Below are 16413 nucleotides of genomic sequence, written 5' to 3'. Positions count from 1 at the left end.
TGTTCGGCGGTATGATAATAAAGTGTTGTTTTTTTACTCTTTCTTTTAACGGTGTATACTGAAGGGGTTAACTAGTGGGACAATTTTATAGGTCAGGTCGCTACGGACGCGGCGACACTAAATATGTGTACTTTTATTGTTTTTTTTATTTAGATAAATAAATGTATTTATGGGAACAATATATTTTTTTTCTTTATTTAGGAATTATTTTTTATTATTTATTTTTTTACACTATCACATTGTCCCGGGGGGAACATCACTATATAGCGACAGATCGCTGATCTGACACTTTGCAGAGCACTGTGTCAGATCAGCGATCTGACGTGCACTGCTCCAGGCTTACAGGCGCCTGCTCTGAGCAGGCGCTAGTAAGCCACCTCCCTGGAGGACCCGGAAGTAGCCCCACCGCCATTTTTAATCCGGGGCCTGCAGGGAGCAGACGCTCGGTACAAGGTGAGCACATCGCCTTGTACCGAGGGTCTCAGGGAAGCCCGCAGGGAGCCCCCTCCCTGCACGATGCTCCCCTATGCCCCTGGAACGTTGCGATCATGTTTGATCGCAGTGTTCCGGGGGTTAATGTGTGAGGAGTGGTCCGTAACACATAGTGCCGGATGTCAGCTGCGATAGTCCCCCTTTGAGCGCGACCGATTGCATATGATGTACTATCCCGTCACTGGGAATTAAGTCCCAGTTCTCCTCGATGGGACAGTACATCATATGGGATTAAGGGGTTAAGCATGGAAAATTTGGGGAAACTCTAAACAGCAGATTATTCTACATTCATCTGTTCATGTAATGGTGGTTCTTTCAACAAAATCTCATGGACTTTGCTGGCATTAATAGTTCACACAAACTTCTGATGATATTTTTCAAATAATAATAATAATTATAATTATGCTCATGTAAAGATTAGAATTATGAACATAAAAAACAGACCAGTTGAAAGTCCAACTACTGTATTCAATAAAGGATGAGTGTAAATCGATCTGCTGCGGATTGACTAAGTACAATTTACAAGATTCGATTTGCAACAATAAAAAAAGACATTTTATACACTGCTGAAGATAGTAGAAACCTGAGAGTGGGAAAAACATTGTCATTTTATTATTTTATAGACTACAGACAGGAGATTAGTGCATACAGCTCATTCCACATAAAGGATAAAGGCCTACATCTGATTTTGGAGTACTAATGTAGTGCTGAAGCATTGAAAATGGGAGTGGTATTCTCAGTCTGTGAATAATAATCCAAAGATTCAAGTCATAGAGAGGTGCTTTATCTGCAGAGTCAGTGTAACTACATATTGATGATCTGTGATAGGCTAGGATCACGCCACCGTACTTTCTTTCATCCAAGAGAATAGGGACAATTATGCTAATTACATTCTGATCATACTCTGATCAAAGTTTTCTCAGATGTGAAGAAGGTGGAAAAGAGAAATTTCTCCATTTTCTCCATTCTGTTAATCCTTGAAAATCGCATCGCACTCGAATGTCATCTAAGTGTGCTCTGTTTTTTTACACAGACTCATCGACGATTCTGTGATTTCTACTTTGGCCCCATAAAATATTGATGAAAGTACAGTTGTCTGCACAAGCTCATACAATGCAGTAACAGCACCTTAATAAAAGCTTTTTTTTTTTTTTAAATCTTCACATACTACAAACAAGAAAGGCAGTTTAACCCCTTCACCCCAAAGCCTGTTTTCACCTTCCTGACCAGGCAATCTTTTTCAATTCTGACTACTGTCACTTCATGAGGTCATAGCTCTGGAACGCTTCAATGGATCCCACTAATTCTGAGATTTTCTTTTCGTGACATATTGTATTTTATCATAGTAGTAAAATTTATTTGATATGACTTACAACATACTACTTTTGAGGCACAGTGCAAAGCTCAGAAGGGAAGGAGAGTCATATTACAGTGCAGATTTTCAGGATTTTATTTTGGATATTCTATCTCTCAATGTTAAATTAACCTACCCTTAAAATTATAGACTGTTCATTAGTGTTGAGCGATACCTTCCGATATCGGAAAGTATCGGTATCGGATTGGATCGGCCGATATTAAAAAAATATCGGATATCGCCGATACCGATACCCGATACCAATGCAAGTCATTGGGACGAAAATATCGGAATTAAAATAAACCCTTTCTTTCCTTGTATGTTCATTCTACATGAAGAATAATGTAGGATGTATTGGGGGAGGTGGCGGAGACATTAAAGGCATAGAGGTTTAGCCCAATCAAATAGAATAGCATGATTTTTTTTTTTTTTTAAGACGTTCGGAGTTACAAAGATATTAACTATGTTAAGATTTTTTTTTATTTTGTCAGATATTGATGTTTCACTACTTCCACGCCCTTCACCTTTTTTTTTTACTTTTCCCACACTTTCTTCTCCATCATCATCAGCATCTTTGACATCAACTTCTTCTTCACCTTATTCATCTTCTTCTTCATCTTCCACCTATTTTTTTTGTTACATTCTTCATATTCTTTTTATTCAACTATTATTCTTCTTCATATTCTACTTCTTCATCATATTCTTATTTCTGACAGGCATTCCTGTAGTTGTTATCTATAAAAGTTTGAAGATTACCCCTTCCGTTCTGCCTGTCACAAAAGAGTTACATTTGTCCGCGTTCAGTTTGGCCTGCAGCATCAGGCTTTATCCAGGGGCACCACGAGGAGGAATGGACTCACCCCCATACACTGCTTAGTCTTCTTCTGCTTATAATTTAGATAATATCTTTTGTTCTGATATTAAGTGTTATGCTTAATGTTATTCTGCTCTTTGTTCAGCAGCCTCTCGTTCTTCTGTTTCTCGGTCTTCCATGTCGTCGTCTCCAGGGTCGTCGTCTCCAGGGTCGTCGTCTCCGGAGTCGTCGTCGTCGTCATCGGGGTGGTCTTCAGGGTCATCGTCTCCAGGGTCGTCGTCATCTCAGTGGTTGTCGTCTCTGGTGTCGTCGTCATCTTAGGGGTGGTCTTCCGGGTCGTCGTCTTTAGGGTCTTGAACTTGGAAATGTAGCAGAAGGTACAAGAAGGCTGAGAAAATGCCGAGAACCAGCTGATGGAACTGGAACTCGGCTGGCTACCCGAAGGTCCAAGAGCCAATGGAACTACCGAGGACCAGCTGACGTTACTGGAACCCGGTTACTGAGCAGGAGGTACCCGTGCCAGAAAGCACTACCAAGGACCACCTGACGTTGGTGGAACTCGGATACCCAGAAGGAGGCACCTAAGCCAAAGGCTCTGCCCAGAACCAGCTGACGGTACTAGAACCAGGATGGGGAGCAGAAGGTACAAGAGCAAAAGACACTGCCGAGAACCAGCTGACGGTACTGGAACCCGGATGGGTAGCCGAAGGTCCAAGAGCCAATGGAACTACCGAGGACCAGCTGACGTTACTGGAACCCGGTTACTAAGCAGGAGGTACCCGTGCCACAAAGCACTACCAAGGACCACCTGACGTTGGTGAAACTCGGATACCCAGAAGGAGGCACCTAAGCCAAAGGCTCTGCCTGGAACCAGCTGACGGTACTGGAACCAGGATGGGGAGCAGAAGGTACAAGAGCAAAAGACACTGCCGAGAACCAGCTGACGGTACTGGAACCCGGATGCGTTGGCCACGTTTGCAAGAGCCAATGGCACGACTGAGGAACAGCTGACGGTGCTGGAACCCGGTTACTAAGCAGGAGGTACCCATGCTAAAAAGCACTACCAAGGACCGCCTGACGTTGGCGGAACTCGGATACCCAGAAGGAGGCACCTATGCCAAAGGCTCTGCCCGGAACCAGCTGATGGTGCTGGAACCAGGATGTGGACCAGAAGGTTCACAGGAGAAGAGAGAACAGCTAGGCCGCGAGGCTGCCACAGTTACCGAACACCAACAGTCCTAGAGGGGGAGCTTGGCCTACTGGCACTACAGAACCAGCCTTGATTGCCACTTCCCGCAGCCCACATAGGAAGCTCCTAAACTGGAGGCACCATGGAGTTGGCTAACCCGACCGCAAAACGACGGGACAACGTATAGGCGTGTAAGTGACCTTGACACTACCCAGAACCAGCTGACGGTGCTGGAACACGGTTGCGTTGCTCAAGTGTGCAAGAGCCAATGGCACAACCGAGGACCAGCTGACGGTGCTGGGACCTGGTTACTAAGCAGGAGGTACCCGTGCTAAAAAGCACTACCAAGGACCGCCTGACGTTGGCGGAACTCGGATACCCAGAAGGAGGCACCTAAGCCAAAGGCTCTGCCCGGAACCAGCTGACGGTGCTGGAACCAGGATGTGGACCAGAAGGTCCACAGGAGAAGAGAGAACAGCTAGGCTGCGAGGCTGCCGCAGTTACCGAACACCAACAGTCCTACAGGGGGAGCTTGGCCTACTGGCACTACAGAACCAGCCTTGATTGCCACTTCCCGCAGCCCACATAGGAAGCTCCTAAACTGGAGGCACCATGGAGTTGGCTAACCCGACCGCAACATGACGGGACAACGTATAGGCGTGTAAGTGACCTTGACACTACCCAGAACCAGCTGATGGTGCTGGAACACGGATGCGCTGCTCAAGTGTGCAAGAGCCAATGGCATGACCGAGGACCAGCTGACGGTGCTGGCACCCGGTTACTAAGCAGGAGGTACCCATGCTAAAAAGCACTACCAAGGACCGCCTGACGTTGGCGGAACTCGGATACCCAGAAGGAGTCACCTAAGCCAAAGGCTCTGCCCGGAACCAGCTGACGGTGCTGGAACCAGGATGTGGACCAGAAGGTCCACAGGAGAAGAGAGAACAGCTAGGCCGCGAGGCTGCCACAGTTACCAAACACCAACAGTCCTACAGGGGGAGCTTGGCCTACTGGCACTACAGAACCATCCTTGATTGCCACTTCCCGCAGCCCACATAGGAAGCTCCTAAACTGGAGGCACCATGGAGTTGGCTAACCCGACCGCAACACGACGGGACAACGTATAGGCGTGTAAGTGACCTTGACACTACCCGGAACCAGCTGACGGTGCTGGAACCAGGCTGGGCAGGAGGGAGTACCCGTGATAAAGACACTGCCGAGAACCAGCTGACGGTACTGGAACCCGGATGCGTTGATCAAGTGAGCAAGAGCCAATGACACAACCGAGGACCAGCTGACAGTGCTGGAACCTGGTTACTAAGCAGGAGGTAACCGTGCTAAAAAGCACTATCAAGGACCGCCTGACGTTGGCAGAACTCGGATACTCAGAAGGAGGCACCTAAGCCAAAGGCTCTGCCCGGAACCAGCTGACTGTGCTGGAACCAGGATGTGGACCTATTCAAGATTGTCTTCCTAGAGCCCCAACTAGCGGTGTTGGAGGAAAGGGTCAGCAGGGGGAGCAGAGTGTAGGCCGAAGCCTGCATTGGAGGCAGCTTTGTGTCTGCGTGGCATTTGCAGGACATGTTGCTGGCTACACAGCAGGGGAACAGCTGGCGTTGCTGAACCCCACTGACTAATTGGCGGGTGTTTGTCTCTGTGCAGCCAGCACTTCCGGGCACCAACTGGCGGTGTTAGAGCCCAGGGTCTGCAGGAGGAGCAGAGTGTAGGCCGAAGCCTAATTGAACCAATTTCAAATGTAACTTTTAACCCCCCCTCAGGTGTTACAAACTAGAAGAGCCACATCTTGTGCAGCAGTAATGCTGCACAAGTAAAAGGTGGCTCTTTAAATTTTGCTCCTTGCACACGCTGAATGAAACACGTATACAATTTAGCCCCTTATACTGTCAAACTGTCTTGGAGGCGTGACTTGCCTTCTTAATGAGACGCAGCACAACAGTCAAAAAGTCCCACCTTGGTGCTGGGCGCAGCCTCCTGAGCGTCGTTATTTGCTGTACAGGAGTCTGTGCTCTTGTGTTATCCCTTGGCCATGCGCTGTTAGCGCTGCCCGTCTTCTGACCTCATTTCATGTCGGCCGGTGCAGTTAGCGATGCCCATGAATCCCAGCCCCGCAGTGTCTTTTCATAAATTCACACTGCGGGGCTGGGATTCATGGCCTTGCGCAGTAAATATGTTCACATCTCACTCATGTCCTTACACCTGCTTCAGACTGGGTGGCCTCCGCTGATCCCTTATCGCATGCCACGGCCATGAGGCCGCACAGTCTGAAGAAGGCAGAAGGAGAGGAGTGAAGACAGGCGAAGATATGCACTGCTCATGCCCATCAATCACACCCTCGCAGTAAAAATAAATAAGGCACCGAGGGGCGTTGTGTTGGGCAGGGCGGATGCACAGGCGCAGCCAGCCAACCAATGAGGTCAGCAGACGGGCAGCGCTATCAAGGTGGTTGCTGCGTGTCATTAAAAAGGAAAGTCACACCTCAGGGACAGTTTCATGGTCTCAGGGGACACATTTTTTGCGTGTTGAGTTCGACGTGTGCAAGGAGAAAAAGTGAGCCACCTTGTACAAATGCAGCATTACTGCTGTACAAGGTGGCTGTTATATATACAAACGCCTGGGGGGCAGGGTCCCTTTAATTTCAGTTCAGGTGTCTGCGTGGCGTTTGCAGGACACGATGCCGGCTACACAGCAGGGGAACAGCTGGCGTTGCTGAACCCCACTGACACATTGGCTGGTGTTTTTCTCTGTGCAGCTAGCACTTCTGGGCACGAACTGGCGGTGTAAGAGCCCAGGGTCAGCAGGAGGAGGAGAGGAGCAGAGTGTAGGCCGAAGCCTGCACTGGCGGCAGGTTTGTGTCTGCGTGGCGTTTGCAGGATACGTTGCCAGCTACACAGCAGGGTAACAGCTGGCGTTGATGAACCCCACTGACACATTGGCGGGTGTTTTGCTCTGTGCAGCTAGCACTTCCAGGCACCAACTGGCGGTGTTAGAGCCCAGGGTCAGCAAGAGGAGGAGAGGAGCAGAGTGTAGGCCGAAGCCTGCACTGGTGGCAGCATTAGGTCTGTTGTGCCAGCGTGGCTTGTGCAGGACACGTTGCCGGCTACACAGCAGGGGAACAGCTGGCGTTGCTGAACCCCACTGACACATTGGCGGGTGTTTTTCTCTGTGCAGCTAGCACTTCCGGGCACCAACTGGTGGTGTTAGAGCCCAGGGTCTGCAGGAGGAGCAGAGTGTAGGCCGAAGCCTGCACTGGAGCAAGTTGAAAGGGAACCTTTAACCCCCCCAGGCGTTTGTTGCTGAAAGAGCCAGCTTGTACAGCACTAATGCTCCTTGCAAACGCTGAACTAGACACTCATGTAATGTGTCCCCTTACACCGTAAAACCGTCCCGGAGGTGGGACTTTCCTTTGTAATTTGAGAGCCTGCGCTGTAATGTTATCCCTTGGCCATGCACACTTAGCGCTGCCCGTCTTCTGACATCATTTGGTGTTGGGCTGGCTGCGCCTGTGCGTCCACGCTGCCCGAGATCCCACCTCGCAGTGTCGTCTAATGTAATCCCACTGCGGGCCTGGGATCCATGGGCATGCACAGTGCATATCCTCGCCTCTCACTCCCCTTCCTCCAGCTTCTTCAGACTTTGCGGTGTCATGGCCGTGGCATGCTATTAGGGATCAGCTGACACCGCACAGTCTGAAGAGGCCGGAAGGAGGGGAGTGAGAGGCGAGGATATGCACTGCGCATGCCCATGGATCCCAGGCCCGCAGTGTGATTAAATCAGAAGACACTGCGAGGCGGGATCTCGGGCAGCGCGGCCGCACAGGCGCAGCCAACCTGACACCAAATTATGTCAGAAGACTGGCAGCGCTAAGTGTGCATGGCCAAGGGATAACAGAACAGTGCAGGCTCTGTGACAGCTTAAAACAATGCTGAGGAGGCGGCGCACGGCACCAAGGGGGTATGAATGACGGATGTGCTGCATCACATTACGAAGGAAAGTCCCACCTCTGGGACGGTTTAACGGTATCAGTGGACACATTTTATAAGTGTTAAGTTCTGCGTGTGCAAGGAGCTAAACTAAAAGAGCTACCTTTTCCTTGTACAGCATTACTGCTGCACAAGGTGGCTCTTTCAGTAACAAACGCCTGGGGGGACAGGTTCCCTTACATTTCAGTTGTTGTGTCAGCGTGGTGGTCGCAGGACACTGTTGTGAATTCTGTGGCTGAGTTCACTTCTGTGGTCACAAGTGGTATTGCAGTCTCTGGGCTTCCTCCCTCAGGTGTTTTGGTGAGCTCGTTGGCTGCCTTGCTATTTAGCTCCACCTGAGTCTGTCTTCCTTGCTCCTTGTCAATGTTCCAGTGTTGGATCTGAGCTACTGCATCTTTCCTTGGGTCTGCTGCTCTGCTAGATAAGTGCTTCTAGTTTGTTTTCTGTTTTTTCTGTCCAGCTTGTTATTAACTTTTGCTGGAAGCTCTGAGAAGCAAAGGGGTGCACCGCCGTGCTGTTAGTTCGGCACGGTGGGTCTTTTTGCCCCTTTGCGTGGTTTTCGTTTTAGGGTTTTTTGTAGACTGCATAGTTCTCTTTGCTATCCTCGCTCTGTCTAGAATATCGGGCCTCACTTTGCTGAATCTATTTCATTCCTACGTTTGTCTTTTCATCTTGCTAACAGTCATTATATGTGGGGGGCTGCCTATTCCTTTGGGGTATTTCTCTGAGGTAAGTCAGGCTTGTATTTCTATCTTCAGGCTAGTCAGCTCCTCAGGCAGTGCCGAGTTGCATAGGTAGTGATAGGCGCAATCCACTGCTGCTTATAGTTGTGTGAGGATAGATCAGGTACTGCAGTCTACAGAGATTCCACGTCTCAGAGCTCGTCCTATTGTTTTTGGTTATTGCCAGATCTCTGTATGTGCGCTGATTACTGCACGCTGTGTTGCCTGATTGCCAGCCATAACAGTACAAGGAGCCAACCAATGATTCCCAATAGAGGGAAAAAAGAAATCCTGACATCATTTTTTTTTCTTAGCTCTGTCTTCAGTCTTTTTTTTCCCCTAGACATTAGAGTGCTTCAGGACACAGCTGTGGACATGGATATTCAGGCTCTGTGCTCCTCAATGGATAATCTCGTTGTAAATGTACAAAAGATTCAAGATACTATTGATCAGAAATCGATGCTAGAACCAAGAATTCCGATTCCTGATTTGTTTTTTGGTGACAGAACTAAGTTCCTGAGCTTCAGAAATAATTGTAAGCTATTTTTGGCCTTGAAACCTCATTCTTCTGGTAATCCTATTCAACAGGTTTTGATTATTATTTCTTTTTTGCGCGGCGACCCACAGGACTGGGCGTTTTCTCTTGCACCAGGAGATTCTGCATTGAGTAATGTTGATGCATTTTTCCAGGCGCTGGGATTGCTTTACGATGAGCCTAATTCAGTGGATCAGGCTGAGAAAAATCTGCTGGCTTTATGCCAGGGTCAGGATGATGTAGAAGTATATTGTCAGAAATTTAGGAAGTGGTCAGTACTCACTCTGTGGAATGAATCTGCACTAGCGGCTTTGTTCAGAAAGGGTCTCTCTGAAGCTCTTAAGGATGTAATGGTGGGATTTCCTATGCCTGCTGGTTTGAATGAGTCTATGTCCTTGGCCATTCAGATCGGTCGTCGCTTGCGCGAGCGTAAATCTGTGCACCATCTGGCGGTATTGTCTGAGAGTAAACCTGAGCCTATGCAGTGCGACAGGACTATGACTAAAGTAGAACGGCAAGAACACAGACGTCTGAACAGACTGTGTTTCTATTGTGGTGATTCTACTCATGCTATTTCTAATTGTCCTAAACGCACTAGGCGGTTCGATAGCTCTGCCGTTATTGGTACTGTACAGTCCAAATTCCTTTTGTCCATTACCTTAATGTGCTCTTTGTCATCGTATTCTGTCATGGCGTTTGTGGATTCAGGCGCTGCCCTGAATCTGATGGATTTGGATTATGCTAAACGTTGTGGATTTTTCTTGGAGCCTTTGCGGTGTCCTATTCCGTTGAGAGGAATTGATGCTACACCTTTGGCCAAGAATAAGCCTCAGTACTGGGCCCAGCTGACCATGTGCATGGCTCCTGCACATCAGGAAGTTATTCGCTTTCTGGTACTGCATAATTTGCATGATGTGGTCGTGTTGGGGTTGCCATGGCTACAAACCCATAATCCAGTATTGAATTGGAACTCTATGTCGGTAACCAGCTGGGGTTGTCAGGGAGTACATGGTGATGTTCCATTTTTGTCTATTTCGTCATCCATTCCTTCTGACATCCCAGAGTTCTTGTCGGACTTTCAGGATGTATTTGAAGAGTTCAAGTCTGATGCCCTACCTCCGCATAGGAATTGTGATTGTGCTATCAATTTGATTCCTGGTAGTAAATTCCCTAAGGGTCGTTTATTTAATTTGTCCGTACCTGAACACACCGCTATGCGCAGTTATGTGAAGGAGTCCCTGGAGAAGGGACATATTCGCCCATCGTCGTCACCTTTGGGAGCAGGGTTCTTTTTTGTAGCCAAGAAGGATGGTTCGCTAAGACCGTGTATTGATTACCGCCTTCTTAATAAGATCACTGTTAAGTTTCAGTATCCCTTGCCATTGATTTCTGACTTGTTTGCTCGGATTAAGGGGGCTAGTTGGTTTACTAAGATTGATCTTCGTGGTGCGTATAATCTGGTGAGAATCAGGCAGGGAGATGAATGGAAAACGGCATTTAATACGCCCGAGGGTCATTTTGAGTATCTGGTGATGCCGTTCGGACTTGCCAATGCTCCATCTGTTTTTCAGTCTTTTATGCATGACATTTTCCGTGAGTATCTGGATAAATTCTTGATTGTTTACTTGGATGACATTTTGATCTTCTCAGATGATTGGGAGTCTCATGTGAAGCAAGTCAGAATGGTTTTCCAGGTACTGCGTGCTAATTCCTTGTTCGTGAAGGGATCAAAGTGTCTCTTCGGTGTGCAGAAAGTTTCATTTTTGGGGTTCATCTTTTCCCCTTCTACTATCGAGATGGATCCGGTTAAGGTTCAGGCCATCCAGGATTGGACTCAGCCGACATCTCTAAAAAGTCTGCAGAAATTCCTGGGCTTTGCTAATTTTTATCGTCGCTTCATCTGTAATTTTTCTAGCATTGCCAGACCATTGACCGATTTGACCAAGAAGGGTGCTGATTTGGTTAATTGGTCTTCTGCTGCCGTGGAAGCTTTTCAGGAGTTGAAGCGTCGTTTTTGCTGTGCCCCTGTGTTGTGTCAACCTGATGTTTCTCTTCCGTTCCAGGTCGAGGTTGATGCTTCTGAGATTGGTGCAGGGGCGGTTTTGTCACAGAGAGGTTCTGGTTGCTCAGTGTTCAAACCATGTGCTTTCTTTTCCAGGAAATTTTCTGCTGCTGAGCGTAATTATGATGTGGGCAACCGAGAGTTGCTGGCCATGAAGTGGGCATTCGAGGAGTGGCGTCATTGGCTTGAGGGTGCTAAGCATCGCGTGGTGGTTTTGACTGATCATAAGAACCTTACTTATCTTGAGTCTGCCAAGCGCTTGAATCCTAGACAGGCCCGTTGGTCGTTATTTTTTGCTCGTTTTGATTTTGTGATTTCATACCTTCCGGGCTCTAAAAATGTGAAGGCGGATGCTCTGTCTAGGAGTTTTGTGCCCGACTCTCCGGGGTTATCTGAGCCGGCGAGTATCCTCAAGGAAGGAGTCATTGTGTCTGCCATCTCCCCTGATTTGCGGAGAGTGTTGCAGAAATTTCAGGCTAATAAACCTGATCGTTGTCCGGCCGAGAAACTGTTCGTCCCTGATAGGTGGACTAGTAAAGTTATCTCTGAACTTCATTGTTCGGTGCTGGCCGGTCATCCAGGAATCTTTGGTACCAGGGAGTTGGTTGCTAGATCCTTCTGGTGGCCATCTCTGTCACGGGATGTGCGTGCTTTTGTGCAGTCCTGTGGAATTTGTGCTAGGGCTAAGCCCTGCTGTTCACGTGCCAGTGGGTTGCTTTTGCCCTTGCCGGTCCCGAAGAGGCCTTGGACACATATTTCGATGGATTTCATTTCTGACCTTCCCGTTTCTCAAAAAATGTCGGTCATTTGGGTGGTCTGTGATCGCTTTTCTAAAATGGTCCATCTGGTGCCCTTGGTTAAATTGCCTTCCTCCTCTGATTTGGTGCCTTTGTTCTTCCAGCATGTGGTTCGTTTACATGGCATTCCTGAGAATATTGTTTCTGACAGAGGTTCCCAGTTTGTCTCGAGGTTCTGGCGAGCCTTTTGTGGTAGGATGGGCATTGACCTATCTTTCTCCTCGGCCTTCCATCCTCAGACTAATGGCCAGACCGAACGAACCAATCAGACCTTGGAAACATATCTGAGATGTTTTGTTTCCGCTGACCAGGATGATTGGGTGTCATTTTTGCCGTTGGCTGAGTTCGCCCTTAATAATCGGGCCAGCTCGGCTACCTTGGTCTCTCCATTTTTCTGTAATTCTGGGTTCCATCCTCGTTTCTCTTCAGGACAGGTTGAGTCTTCGGACTGTCCTGGTGTGGATTCTGTGGTGGACAGGTTGCAGCAGATCTGGACTCAGGTAGTGGACAATTTGACCTTGTCCCAGGAGAAGGCTCAGCTTTTCGCTAATCGCAGACGCCGTGTGGGACCCCGACTTCGTGTTGGGGATCTGGTTTGGTTATCTTCTCGTCATATTCCTATGAAGGTTTCCTCTCCTAAATTTAAACCTCGTTTTATTGGTCCGTATAGGATTTCTGAGATTCTCAATCCGGTGTCTTTTCGTCTGACCCTCCCAGACTCCTTTTCCATACATAATGTATTCCATAGGTCGTTGTTGAGGAGATACGTGGCACCTATGGTTCCATCTGTGGAGCCTCCTGCCCCTGTTTTGGTGGAGGGGGAATTGGAGTATATTGTGGAGAAGATTTTGGATTCTCGTGTCTCTAGACGGAAACTCCAGTATCTGGTCAAATGGAAGGGTTATGCTCAGGAAGATAATTCCTGGGTTTTTGCCTCTGATGTCCATGCCCCAGATCTTGTTCGTGCCTTTCATGTGGCTCATCCTGGTCGGCCTGGGGGTTCTGGTGAGGGTTCGGTGACCCCTCCTCAAGGGGGGGGTACTGTTGTGAATTCTGTGGCTGAGTTCACTTCTGTGGTCACAAGTGGTATTGCAGTCTCTGGGCTTCCTCCCTCAGGTGTTTTGGTGAGCTCGTTGGCTGCCTTGCTATTTAGCTCCACCTGAGTCTGTCTTCCTTGCTCCTTGTCAATGTTCCAGTGTTGGATCTGAGCTACTGCATCTTTCCTTGGGCCTGCTGCTCTGCTAGATAAGTGCTTCTAGTTTGTTTTCTGTTTTTTCTGTCCAGCTTGTTATTAACTTTTGCTGGAAGCTCTGAGAAGCAAAGGGGTGCACCGCCGTGCTGTTAGTTCGGCACGGTGGGTCTTTTTGCCCCTTTGCGTGGTTTTCGTTTTAGGGTTTTTTGTAGACTGCATAGTTCTCTTTGCTATCCTCGCTCTGTCTAGAATATCGGGCCTCACTTTGCTGAATCTATTTCATTCCTACGTTTGTCTTTTCATCTTGCTAACAGTAATTATATGTGGGGGGCTGCCTATTCCTTTGGGGTATTTCTCTGAGGTAAGTCAGGCTTGTATTTCTATCTTCAGGCTAGTCAGCTCCTCAGGCAGTGCCGAGTTGCATAGGTAGTGATAGGCGCAATCCACTGCTACTTATAGTTGTGTGAGGATAGATCAGGTACTGCAGTCTACAGAGATTCCACGTCTCAGAGCTCGTCCTATTGTTTTTGGTTATTGCCAGATCTCTGTATGTGCGCTGATTACTGCACGCTGTGTTGCCTGATTGCCAGCCATAACAGGACACATTGCCGGCTACACAGCTGGGGATCAGCTGACGTTACTGAAACCCAATAACACTGGGTCGTATGTTTTGACTGTGCAGCCTGCCCTTCTGAGCCTCAACTGGCATTGTTGGAGCCCAGGAATTACAGTTCAGGTGGTAGAAAGATGAACACATCAGGAGACCTGGATGACACCCAAATATTTAATCAGGCAGAGGAGTGACAAATTCCTGCGAGATCCAGGCCTGGTTCATTTTCAGAAAAGTAAGCCGGTCAAAGTTATCGGAGGATAGTCGCATGCGATGGTCTGTTAGCACACCACCTGCGGCACTAAAGACGCGTTCCGATAAGACACTAGCCGCAGGGCAAGCCAGCACCTCCAATGCATAGTGGCTTAGTTCTGGCCATGTATCCAGCTTAGAGACCCAAAACTTGAAAGGGGAAGAGCCGTCTGGGAGTACAGTAAGAGGGCAAGACATATAGTCTGTCACCATCTGACGGAACCGTTGCCTCCTGCTGACTGGAGCCGCCGGTGATGGTGTAGACATTTGGGGCAGGCACACAAAACTGTGCCACAGTTGGGCCATACTGGTCTTGCCTTGGGCAGAGGCACTGCTTCTGCTCCCTCTTTGTGCAGAGCCTCCTCCACTGCCTCGACGCACTGAGCTGCTTTGTAAAGCACTAGCAGCACTCCTCTCAGTTGGACTGGAGAAGATGATGGAATTCACCAGTGTGTCTTGGTACTCCCGCATTTTACGCTCCCAGGTCAACGTTGTGATGAGGTTTTGTACGTTGTCCCGGTAGCGAGGATCGAGGAGGGTGTACACCCAATAATCAGGCATGTTGAGAATGTGGTCGATGCGGCGGTCGTTTCTCAGGCACTGCAGCATGAAATCAACCATGTGCTGCAGACTGCCAACTGGCCAAGAAACGCTGTCCCCTGCTTGAGATGTGATCTCTGCCCGCTCTTCATCACCCCACCCTCACTGTACACACTGACTACTGGACAATTGTGTAACTCCCTCCTCTGGACGGAGGTCTTCCTCCTCCATTGACTCCTCCTCATCCTCCTCACAAAGTGTCCCCTGCCTACGCCTTTGTGAGGAACCACGTGGCGCTGACTGTCCAGAAGCTGATGGAAATGGTGAATCCTCATCCTCCACCTCTTCCCCAACATCATCCCTTAGCGCTTCCAGTGTTTGTTGAAGCAGGCAGATAAGGGGGACAGTCATGCTGACTAGTGCATCATCTGCACTCGCCATCCGCGTGGAATAATCAAAGGGACGCAAAACCTGGCAGACGTCCTTCATAGTGGCCCACTCTGTGGTTGTGAAGTCTGAACGGCACGTATTGCGACTTCTTTGCGCCTGATGCAGCTGGTACTCCATTACTGCTTGCTGCTGCTCACACAACCGCTCCAACATATGTAACGTGGAATTCCACCTGGTAGGTAGGTCACATATGATGCGATGTTCCGGAAGGCGGAATCGGCGCTGCAGAGCTGCAATGCGCAATCTTGCAATGCTGGAACGCCGCAAGTGAGCACACTCTAGGCGGACCTTGTCTAGCAGTGCATCAAGATCTGGATAGTCCCTCAGAAAACTCTGCACAACCAAATTGAGCACATGTGCCAGACATGGGATGTGAGTGAGGTTGCTAAGGACCAAAGCTGCCACCAGATTTCGGCCATTGTCACACACTACCATGCCTGGCTGGAGATTCGCTGGCACAAACCACCCATCGCTCTGCTGCTTGATGGCATTCCAGGGCTCCTGCGATGTGTGGCTTCGATTCCCCAAAGAAACTAATTTCAAGACGGCCTGTTGACGTTTGGCCATGGCTGTGCTCATGTCGGTCGTAACAGGTAAACGTTCATGGGTCCATGTGGAGGTGGACTGTGACAGCTCCTGCAGCGATGATTCTGAGGAACTTGTGTATGAGGAGGAGTCAATGCGTACAGACTGGATTCCTGCAATCCTTGGAGTGGGCAGGACACGTCCTGCGCCACTCGCACGATCTGTACCCGGCTCAACAACATTAACCCAATGGGCAGTGAGGGAAAGGTATCGCCCCTGTCCATGTTGACTGGTCAACGCATCGGTGGTGACGTGGACCTTGGTACTGACCGCGTTCAGTAGCGCGTGTTTTATATGTCCCTCCACATGCTTCACGGCACGGGGATGTATAACAAAGGGAAAGTGAGGGCTGAACGACGGCCGTTTCGCACCTATCCGGTGCTTCAACGGGTACCCGTGAAGATTCCCTTTGTTATACACCCCCGTGCCGTGAAGATTTTGTCCTAATAAAGTGACCTGCACAGAAGATTGGTGAGTGCTGCCGTATTTCTTCTTACCTATATACATGCGAGTATGCTTTCCCGGCTATAGCACCCGAAATTCTGCAGACCAGCAGGGGTTAACCCACCGGACTGTTCACAGTGCGATGGATTGGTTGTGTGGATCGCTGTTCCTTTGTTCTATTAAGAGACGGCTCCTGTCCTGGGCTCTCTGACTGCCTGGTTAATTTGGCAGGTGGTGAAGAGACAGATGGCTGCTCTCCAGTGCTCTGTGCCCGAGAGGATGTGGCACTAATTGAAGTCGATGCGTTAGCTGCCATCCATCCGACAATGGCTTCAATTTGATCTTCACGCAGCAGCGGTGTACAGCGCTCTCCT

This window comes from Ranitomeya imitator, chromosome 1, assembly GCF_032444005.1.
Source record: "Ranitomeya imitator isolate aRanImi1 chromosome 1, aRanImi1.pri, whole genome shotgun sequence".
Lineage (NCBI taxonomy): Eukaryota > Metazoa > Chordata > Amphibia > Anura > Dendrobatidae > Ranitomeya > Ranitomeya imitator.
Note: the sequence above shows the minus strand (reverse complement) of the source record.